Genomic DNA, 9,667 nt, shown 5'->3' on the forward strand with positions numbered 1-9,667 from the left:
TTTTTATGAGGCAAAGGACATAAAATTAAACCAAACAAACAAACAAAAAAAAACCCCAAACTATTATTTTAAAGTAAAATACACATGTGAAACTTTATGGCCTTGAACCTCTGGCTAATGTTTGTGTACACAAAGCTGCATGTATTTCTCTAAAAAGCAAACAACCCTATGTAAATGCCTGATTTTGAAAAGTGTTGGGCACTTCTTTGGCGCTGCAGATCACCTTCAATTACATATGAAATCCATCGGAAATGAGAGTACCTCACATGACTTGCTGTGTTCAGCCTAGTGCTAAATAAGGTATTAGTAGAGCTAGAAAAATAAGGGTGCAATGCTACACAGTAAAGTAGCTCTGCTGAGACCTAAGCAAGTAAAGATTTGCACTGGGTCTTCTGATAGATGGCCATTCTTAGTCACGTTGGCAGCACTGACAGAACTCATACTGACATCGGGAGGAGCTGGGTTAACGACACAATCCTGATCTTCTTGAGTAGAAGCTTCGCTACTGATTTTAAAAGCCTGAATCAAGCCTAAAAGTACTGCTCCATAACCCCACACAGTAGTAACGTACCTGTTTAAAGTCTCTGACTTCATATGGCATCTATCTTCTTTTTTTTGAGCTAAAAAAGCTTTCTGTTACATACACAAGGAGTAACCTCAGGTGTTTTTCTGAATTATGTACAAGTTTGTGATATCCCAGAACTTAGCCTATACCTGTGAAAAGCTTTATAAGACACTCAGCATTTTCATATGGAGATCTATATTAGATCAGATGCTAGCAAGACAATTTTCCTTGTACCTTTGTAAGTATTGTCATTAAAAGAAATATAAAGGATGTAACCTACAACTGAATAGTTATTCTAACGCAAGGATCACCGATTCATATTTTAATAAAAATGGGTTTTGCAATTTTGTACTCTGTCAAAAGCTTTAACTATGCATTGGCTACTAATGCAACGTCCATTCACGCTGCTTATGTCTGTCGGGGTCACACACTATATAGCTGTTGGTCAAATAATGCTTCGTATAATCTGTGAAGTTACTCAAATTTAGTAGCACCCATTTAGAATGTATGGAGTTGTTCAGCGAGCTAACTTTTATGGTCATTTTGAGATGTATCGTCGTGTTACCAAAATACTAAATAAAATTATTCTTACACTGCCTTTGCTTAGTTTATGTATGGCTTTCTAACATCAAGATAAACAAAATTATTATTTCTGATTTGGAAAGCATTATTATTTAAGATATTTGTTCATATACTTTTCACCTTCTTTCCATTTCTGGATTTTAGGGTTTTTCTCCATCTTGCCCTTACAGCTTCTCAGGTCTGCCTGCTTATTCACACCTTGCCATCTGTGTTCAACTTCCTCATGCTCTTTGCTAAGAACATTCGCTGCTGCTCGTCTCAGCATCGTCTGAATTCCGTCGTGTCTCTTGCTTTCTTCTAATACCTGTTAATTTCTCCTCAGCCTGCACAGCCGGCTATGTTCTTCCCTCTGGCATTTCAAGCCCACAGGCTGTTTTTTCCTTTCTCTTTTTCCCTCCTATATCTAGTGCTGGCATCTATATACTCCTGATACTGGATCCCCACCACTGCCCTTGGGACCAATCTGTGCTGTTTTGGCCCTGGTGTATAGTCGGGAGTGCCAGGAAGGAAATCTTGGGGCCAAACAGGCTTTAACGTGCCCTTGCAGAGCAACTGCCCACAAAATCAAGGCAATCCTGTGGTGAAGGGTGGCCGTTACTGCAAATGTAAAACATTTCTTCATAAAGCAGCAGCTCCCCTCCTCCCCCACCTCCGTCTTCTTTTCCCCAGTCTGCTACACAGGCCTGCTTACTTCAGAGCCATCTTAGAAAAGACCTTCACATTTTCCCTAACCCCAAGGAAGCGGAACGAAAGCTTGGTGGGACAGGCAAGGGCTGGGCAGACTGGCTAGCAGAAGTTCCCTCCTGATTTGGGATGTTTTCAGCTGGAGCTTCTCCCTAAGGGGGCAGGATTCTAAGTACAGGCTGAGTTGGTGAAATCAGAAGGAGCACAACTTGAAGACGACTTACAAAGAGCCCCTAGAAGTAGCTAAGGACCTGTGGAGTAGGTGTAGTGTCCGAAAATAGGCCATGCAGTGCATACGTGGCTGGGGCTGACCAGTGGGATGCAGCGTAGATACAGAGGAGGTGTCCTCCCTGGATAAAAGCCAAGAGCAACTTCATACAGTCAAGAGATGCTGCCACACCGTCCCTGCTTCCCATCAATTTGTAGGTATTTTCCTGTTTTACCAGCTGTCTACAGTCTAGACTCCCTCTGCAGCATTGACAGGCACATTTTTATAGCAAGACCTGCTGCCTTAGTGCCAAAAAGATGCAGTGCTGATGCAGCCAGAAGTTGGCATGAAGAAAGCACTCTTGGAGAGACTGTTGGAGATCCTATACAAATACTATTTATAGCAGTTGAGTAGGGAATCAAAAGTTTCTGATTGCCCACTGCAAGCCAGTACCAAGCATTAAGGAAATAGAATAAGACTAGCTCAGCAAATTGGCTTTTTTTTTTAAAAAAAAAAAAAGAATTCTGTATTCCATCTGTTTCATTAAAGCAGTTGTTAGAAAAACTATCATTTTCAAAACTAGGCAAGGTCACATCTAACAGCAAGTCATGCACATCTCATGAGATTTTGTGTTTGCACTGTCACTGCCTCCCTCACCAACCTGTGACTGGATGTCACCATAGCAGTACTAGACAAATACTTGTTGCTCTTTCTTCATGAAATAAAGCACATGAAATAAAGAAGTTAAGCAGCTGTATTCAAGACAAGATTTTTCTTTTAAAAATCTTCATGCTCAGGTTGTGGTGATTTCAATGGGTGAGGAAAGCCAAATGTCATCTCACGCTTGCTTTCTCTGTGTATGTGTGCACGCAGACACCTAGTCCATCTCCCAGAATTTTAGTAACATCTTTCATTCAAGTTGAGATGAGGGATTTAAAAAAACCAAACCAAAGCAATCAAACACCAAAACAACAAAAAAACCCCAAACCACAAAACAGGAAGCACAGGGAGAACTTAGGACAAGCATACGTTTCTTGGAAAACCAGTAGCTGTCAAGCCACCCCACTCCATAACAAGGAGAGGAAGCAAGTAGGCTGAGCTAGCAGAGTTGATACAGAATATGTTTATACTACCCAAGTGTACCATTACGTTCCTTGTGAAGCTAATATTTACACTTGCTGGCTTCAGCAGGAGTCAGTTCAGAGCTGCTGAAATAAATAGCGATAATACAACAATAAGGAACAAGACTCATCAGCACTTGAGAAACAACCACTGCTAGAAAGAGGAGGGGGGAATCAGTCCAGGATCTGTGCAACAGCTATCGGTGCCAGCATAGTCGTGGCACAATGTAACTAAACGCAAATTCACATCAACAAATTCCAGCTAGTTTTGCATCAGACCCAGTATGTTTTTGTGAGTGGCAGGGACTGATGCGTAGGTTGGTCTGTAGGAAATTGGTTCAGATTATCCAGGCAGAGCAACCAGAGACTAGGCAATTGGGAGCTTACATTTTACCTGAGAAAAGTTGAGGAATTAGCCATGTAAAGTGAACAGTTAACATTTGCCTTTGCTGCATCTGTAGCTTGGTTAAATTTTACTCAGACCTCTCATTTGCCCACACAACAAATTCAACTTGGGATAACACTGAAGGTGGATCTGACTTTTTCGTGGATGAAGAAAAGGGCTGGATTCTGAACAGTGCCACTGTTTTGGTATACAGTGCAACACAGATACAGTGAATTCAAGTTTCAACTTTTTCACTGTTTACCGCCCTGCATTTTTGCAGCTGAGTTTTTTTATGTTCCAGTCACTTGTGCTCAGACCAGGCCAAGTCACTTAATTGTCAGGTGAAAACAAGCTCAGTGTTAAGCACGAACAGCCTGGAGCATTGAAGATGGCTGTGGTCAATGCTTTGATAGCCCTCCTTTGGGGCTTTTTGCCAACCTTTCAGACAGCTCCACTAACCAAAAAATTCTTTGCTTTGTTAGTGTTGCCCTGTCCTTCAATACTTAGAACAGATCTTGCTCCAGCCTGAAAGCACAAAGCTAGAGCTAACCAAATCAAACAAGAATCTCTCAGTTCCTTACACTCTTTACCTGCGCTGGATATCTGGGGACACTGATCCGTCAGTTAACGCGGAAGATGCAGGTGCTGAGGCATTTCAACTGCACATGTGCAGGGGGGGGGGGAAGGGAGTGAATGCACAGGGGACTTAGTAAAGGTGCATAAATCAACTGTAGAGCTATATAGGAGTCATTTGCTGGAGTGGCTGAGAGTTAGCAGAGGAAAATATATGTCTGAACTGTAGGAAGATTCCAGCTGGGGAGGAACTGTGCACAGGGTCTCTGATTTCCAGGAAAAGAGAGGTGGTGATTTTACATTGCTTGTACACACAATATGTCAGGATTAGGGTGGTAAGAATCCACACGGTATTAAAGAGGTTCACTCACATCAGCAGCACTGAGAGCACCTGGACCCAACCTTACCTTCACACCAGGCTGAAGACAGAATGAGCGATTATTTTCCTGAAAACTTCGGACAAACAAGGGATGTCCAAATGCTAACTCCTTACTGCCGGTTAACTCAAGTAATAGATCTGGGAGGTAGCAAACATAGAAACAAGAGCTGAGGAACTAAACACGAGCGATGGGGCTGTGCCATACAGGCTGCAGGATTTGACAACAAAGCCTGTCTACAACAGAAAGCCATGGAGAGTCAGTCATTCTCCTCGCCTCAGCATCCCCAGTGCCCGAGAACAATGGGGAGGAAAATACAGCCCAGCTGCACCAGTCTAAACACCTTTTGGGGAAATTTTCCTCTTGACATTCAGACAGAGTGGTGGAAGGAGCGGGCACTACACCAGAGAGAAACACTACTGGTCTAGAGGTCAGAACAGGTCAGCATCATCTATTTGAGCAAGCTGAGCAGGAAGAGGGTTGTATCAGTTGGCTATTGCCATGCTGTACAGTTATGTCTTCAGTTGTATCCAGGCTTGCTCAATATCCCCTAGGGAAGGAATGGCATCTATATTGCTGGATGCTCCAGAACTGCTTTTATCCTCTGATATTATTGGTACATTTTCAGTGGTGGATCACCTTTTGTTGGCAAGGACAGTTCCACAAAAGTAGACTTTATTTCCACAATCTCCCTTCTCCCAACCTGAGCTCTGGTAAGAGCGTAACAGTTATCATGCAGAAACAGGCTTCTAATCCTCTCATGATAACAAAAGGGATTTCACGTAATCATGTTTTCTGTGCTAAGAATAACAGAACACCCTGCACTTATTTGGACTACTCTACTCATCACAACTGAAGTGAAGATGTGGAGTGAGACACCCTTGTTCCCAGTACAAAAGCAAGATTTAAGACAAATTTTGACTTCACAAAGCTAGTATGGTTTGCAATCATCTGCAGAACAGCATGAAACAATACTCCACTCTCCTTTTATGCTTTGTATTCTGTGAAAAACTTCCAAGCTGCACTTCAAAAATTTAATTCTACTGTATATCTTATTTTTAATTATACTTTTTCACTCTACAGAGAAATATCCTAAATTGTGAAGCTATTAATCTTTTGTGGTTCAGGAAACTTAAATAACTCAATTCAAGTAAAAAAAAAGTGCCACCAGAAATTAAACTCAGACTTTACAATAATTACCCTAATGAAAAATGAGATTCCTAAATGAACCTCATTGTAACAAAACTCCTTTTCCTTCCCTTCATTCATGTATATAGCTGCTGGGACATAGTGTCGTGCTGCAACTTGTTCCAAGACATAACTACGTTCATCTTTCTGTTTCTGGCAGAAACGATGAAGAGCTGTACCTACACTCCAGAACAATATGCCCTGCAGGGAAGCTTTCTGGGCAACCCTTCCAGGTGGCACAGGAACAGAAGGGAAGTGTTTTCCACCAGCTTTCTCTGGATGAGCATTCTCTCTCTCAGGTGCCTAACATCCTGCCAAGCCTGCATCTTCCAAGTATGTGACAAGCACTTCTGCCACAGTGAGCTGAGGGCAGACCAGCCAATGGGCTTTGGTAAGAAACACCACAGCAAATGTTTAATAAAATTAAACAAGTGTGAATTCCCATAAAGAAGGGGAGAAAAAAAAATCCAGTTTAGACAAATATTTAAGGTGCCCCAGAGAATTACAAGGCAGATCCTCCAGTGACATTATACTTGAACTGAAACCTTGTACAAAAAAATCCTACTCCTGCTGGTATTAAGACTAAGATACTTAGCATCTGTGCACACAGATCTACAGCACAGTGACAATATTGTCCTCTGCCTTTCAAGGATAAGGTACTAATTTCCTTGAAATCATCAGCAGAGCCAGAATTCAAAGCATTTGGTGATAATGTATTCACTATACAACACTCTTTCAAATATCTTCATATCTTACTGAAAGCCAGAAAGATTCCTTTATCTTCCCAAGCTATCTCTTACCCTAATACAATACTTTTCTGCTTGAGTAAATAGCTCTAGCCTGTTCCCAGAGTTAAGCGCATACAGTAGTTTTCTTGGGAATGAAACCATAAAACTGTACAGCAGAACAGAAACCTTTAGGGAAGTTCTTGGAATAAATAGATGCTCCATCAATTGTCTGAATGGCTGAAATTGTGAAAGCAGAACAGATACATAAGGATTGGATACTAATGATAACTTTTGCTCTAAAGAGAACAGATGCTTTCTTCTAGGGTTTATGAAAAGTCAATTAATGAAGTCATTGGACCTCTTTGGACCCCCAAACCATATCCAGATTAGACCGTAATGTTTTCCCTAGCAAAGATCCAGATAGCAGGGCTTCCTGCATCCTTACATTCATATACAGTCAAGGTCTTCATGTAATTATGAACAAGTTCCTGCCTGAGGATTTGTCATCCTTCTCTTTTCTTCAAATATTTCCCTGAAATACACACAACTTTAGCTGGCAGAAGAATTCTAGTCAGTTATTTCACTGAACTGAAGTAATGTATTTATTTTTATTTTTCTAAATAGGCACCTTCCTGCCTTTTGGGGAAATCCAGCAAAGTTTGATCATATGCTAATAGAAGCAGTAGTTCTTCAGGCTCAATAGCAAAGAATCATAGAATCATAGAATCATAGAATCATTAAGGTTGGAAAAGACCTGTAAGATCATTGTGTCCAACCGTCAACCCAACACACCATGCCCACTACACCATGTCCCTAAGGGCCTCATCTACACGTCTTTTAAATACTTCCAGGGATGGTGACTCAACCACTTCCCTGGGCAGCCTGTTCCAAGGCCTGACCACTCTTTCAGTAAAGAAATTTCTCCTAATGTCCAATCTAAACCTCCCTTGGTGCAACTTGAGGCCATTTCCTCTCGTCCTATCGCTAGTTACTTGGCAGAAGAGACCAACACCCACCTCGCTACAACCTCCTTTCAGGTAGTTGTAGAGCGCGATGAGGTCTCCCCTCAGCCTCCTCTTCTCCAGGCTAAACAACCCCAGTTCCCTCAGCCGCTCCTCATAAGGCTTGTGCTCCAGACCCTTCACCAGCTTCGTTGCCCTTCTCTGGACACGCTCCAGCACCTCCATGTCCTTCTTGTAGTGAGGGGCCCAAAACTGAACACAGGATTCGAGGTGCGGCCTCACCAGTGCCGAGTACAGGGGCACGATCACCTCCCTACTCCTGCTGGCCACACTATTTCTGATACAGGCCAGGATGCCATTGGCCTTCTTGGCCACCTGGGCACACTGCCAGCTCATGTTCAGCCGGCTGTCAATCAGCACCCCCAGGTCCTGTTCCTCTGGGAAGCTTTCCAGCCACTCTTCCCCAAGCCTGTAGCATTGAAGATGCTGTATGTATGGAGGAATAAGTATAGGGAAAATTGGGGCGGTTAAGAAGTGAGAAGGAGAACACAGCAGAGGAGAAACATGAAAATAACAGGCCAGAGAAAATAGAAAGAGATGTTTCATCACATGGTGGAGAACAAAAATGAGGAAAAAGAATGCGAGCAGCTGCTAATACTAATTTGCCCCATCCCCAGGTACAATAGCTCCCCAGGGTACTCTACGGACCACAGGTTTGTAATTGATGAAGACACACACCCATGCCCCTGCAGAGGGCAATTCATCCCATCTGCCCTTTTACCTCCACTGACTAGTGACCATAGACAGCCTGCTTATACTGAACACCTACTGTTGAGGTTATTGATGTGCCATGTCCCTCCCTTGCTAGTCACAGTATACGAGAGACAGATATTTAGGTCTGCCTGCTTAGAAACAGACATGTTAAGCTCCAGAACATCTTCAGCAGTTACATGAGAAAAAACAATATTCTTACACTGGTGGGACACATTTCCCTAGGGATTGAGGAAATAAGCCCCACTGATTTAACCAGGCCATGTTGTAGAGACTAACCCAATTTTACTACCTGATGTCACAGAATCACAGACTGATTGAGATGGGAAGGGACATCTGGAGGTCAGCTGGTCCAACCCCCTGCTCAAGAGGGGCCACCTGGAGCTGGTCTAGTCATTCTACCTTCACAATAATAATAACTACCTACCACACTATAGGCTTTTTCCTTTAGATTTTTTACAGTGAACACATAGCAAACAATATGTTCACCACTGGTTCACTTTCCTTTCCTCTTGAAGTTAAACCTGTGTGGGCATTATCCTGGGAAACCCACTGCTGTCCCCGGGAAGTGCTTTTCCTCCACACTCAACACTCCCACTGGATGAGAAAAGCCTTCCCTTCTTCACCTTCCTTTAGGAAGCATCCCCAGAGGCAGGAAGAGGGAAAGGCCATACAAGACAGCCATAACTGCCCATCTCTTGCTCTTTTGAGCTGGATTTTATGTGATTTTATGAGCATTTGCTCCCTGCTTCAGCACATAATGGAGAGGATCTATCTGTCACAGGCTTTCCTGCTGCTGAACCGAGCCAGTAAGTCATTCACGTCTTCCCCAGATGTTTCTGTTTTCTGAACTAACAGGAACCGCATGTACTGCCGGCTCTCCCTGAAGACCTGGGCCCGCACAAACAGAGGGGGGGGCAATTCTCCACTTGACTTCAGGAAGGAGGCGTTTGCTCGCCTGCGGGCGCGGGGTTGGTCCGGGATGCTTCACAAGCGAAGAACCACTTCTGAGCCACCGGTGTACACAGGTATGACCCATTGGTGAAAACCCCCACATCTTTCAAAGGTTTTAATCCTTTTAAAATTCTAAATAGCACCACAGCATCTTTGATACTCGAAGTAACAATTAAGCGCTACATGCAGCAACCTCGCCTATAGTAGTACGTGAAGTAGCCATGCAATTTAAGATATGGGTAATTAACAGTGCCCTGTTTGCTCACTGATTTTTAGCACAGAAGTTGATGTGTATTTTAATGGTGATAAATCAAAGAATCTAAGCTTTCCCCCAGTATTTAAAAAGAAATTCCTCGCAAAGTAATGTCCTCTATTCTCATATGTTTCCAAATATCGAGACAAAAATGGTAAATGCATGGCATATCTTCAGTCAAACTTTGTAGTCAGGATTTAAGAGAGCAAAAACTATAGAGCAACATGTTTGCAGACACCTAAATCCCTAATCTGGTTACTGTATTTTACTGCATATTTTTAATTTACTGCATACTGAAAATCAAATTTTAAAGACA

The sequence above is a fragment of the Calonectris borealis genome, chromosome 3 (genome assembly GCF_964195595.1).
Source record: "Calonectris borealis chromosome 3, bCalBor7.hap1.2, whole genome shotgun sequence".
Taxonomy (NCBI): Eukaryota; Metazoa; Chordata; class Aves; order Procellariiformes; family Procellariidae; genus Calonectris; species Calonectris borealis.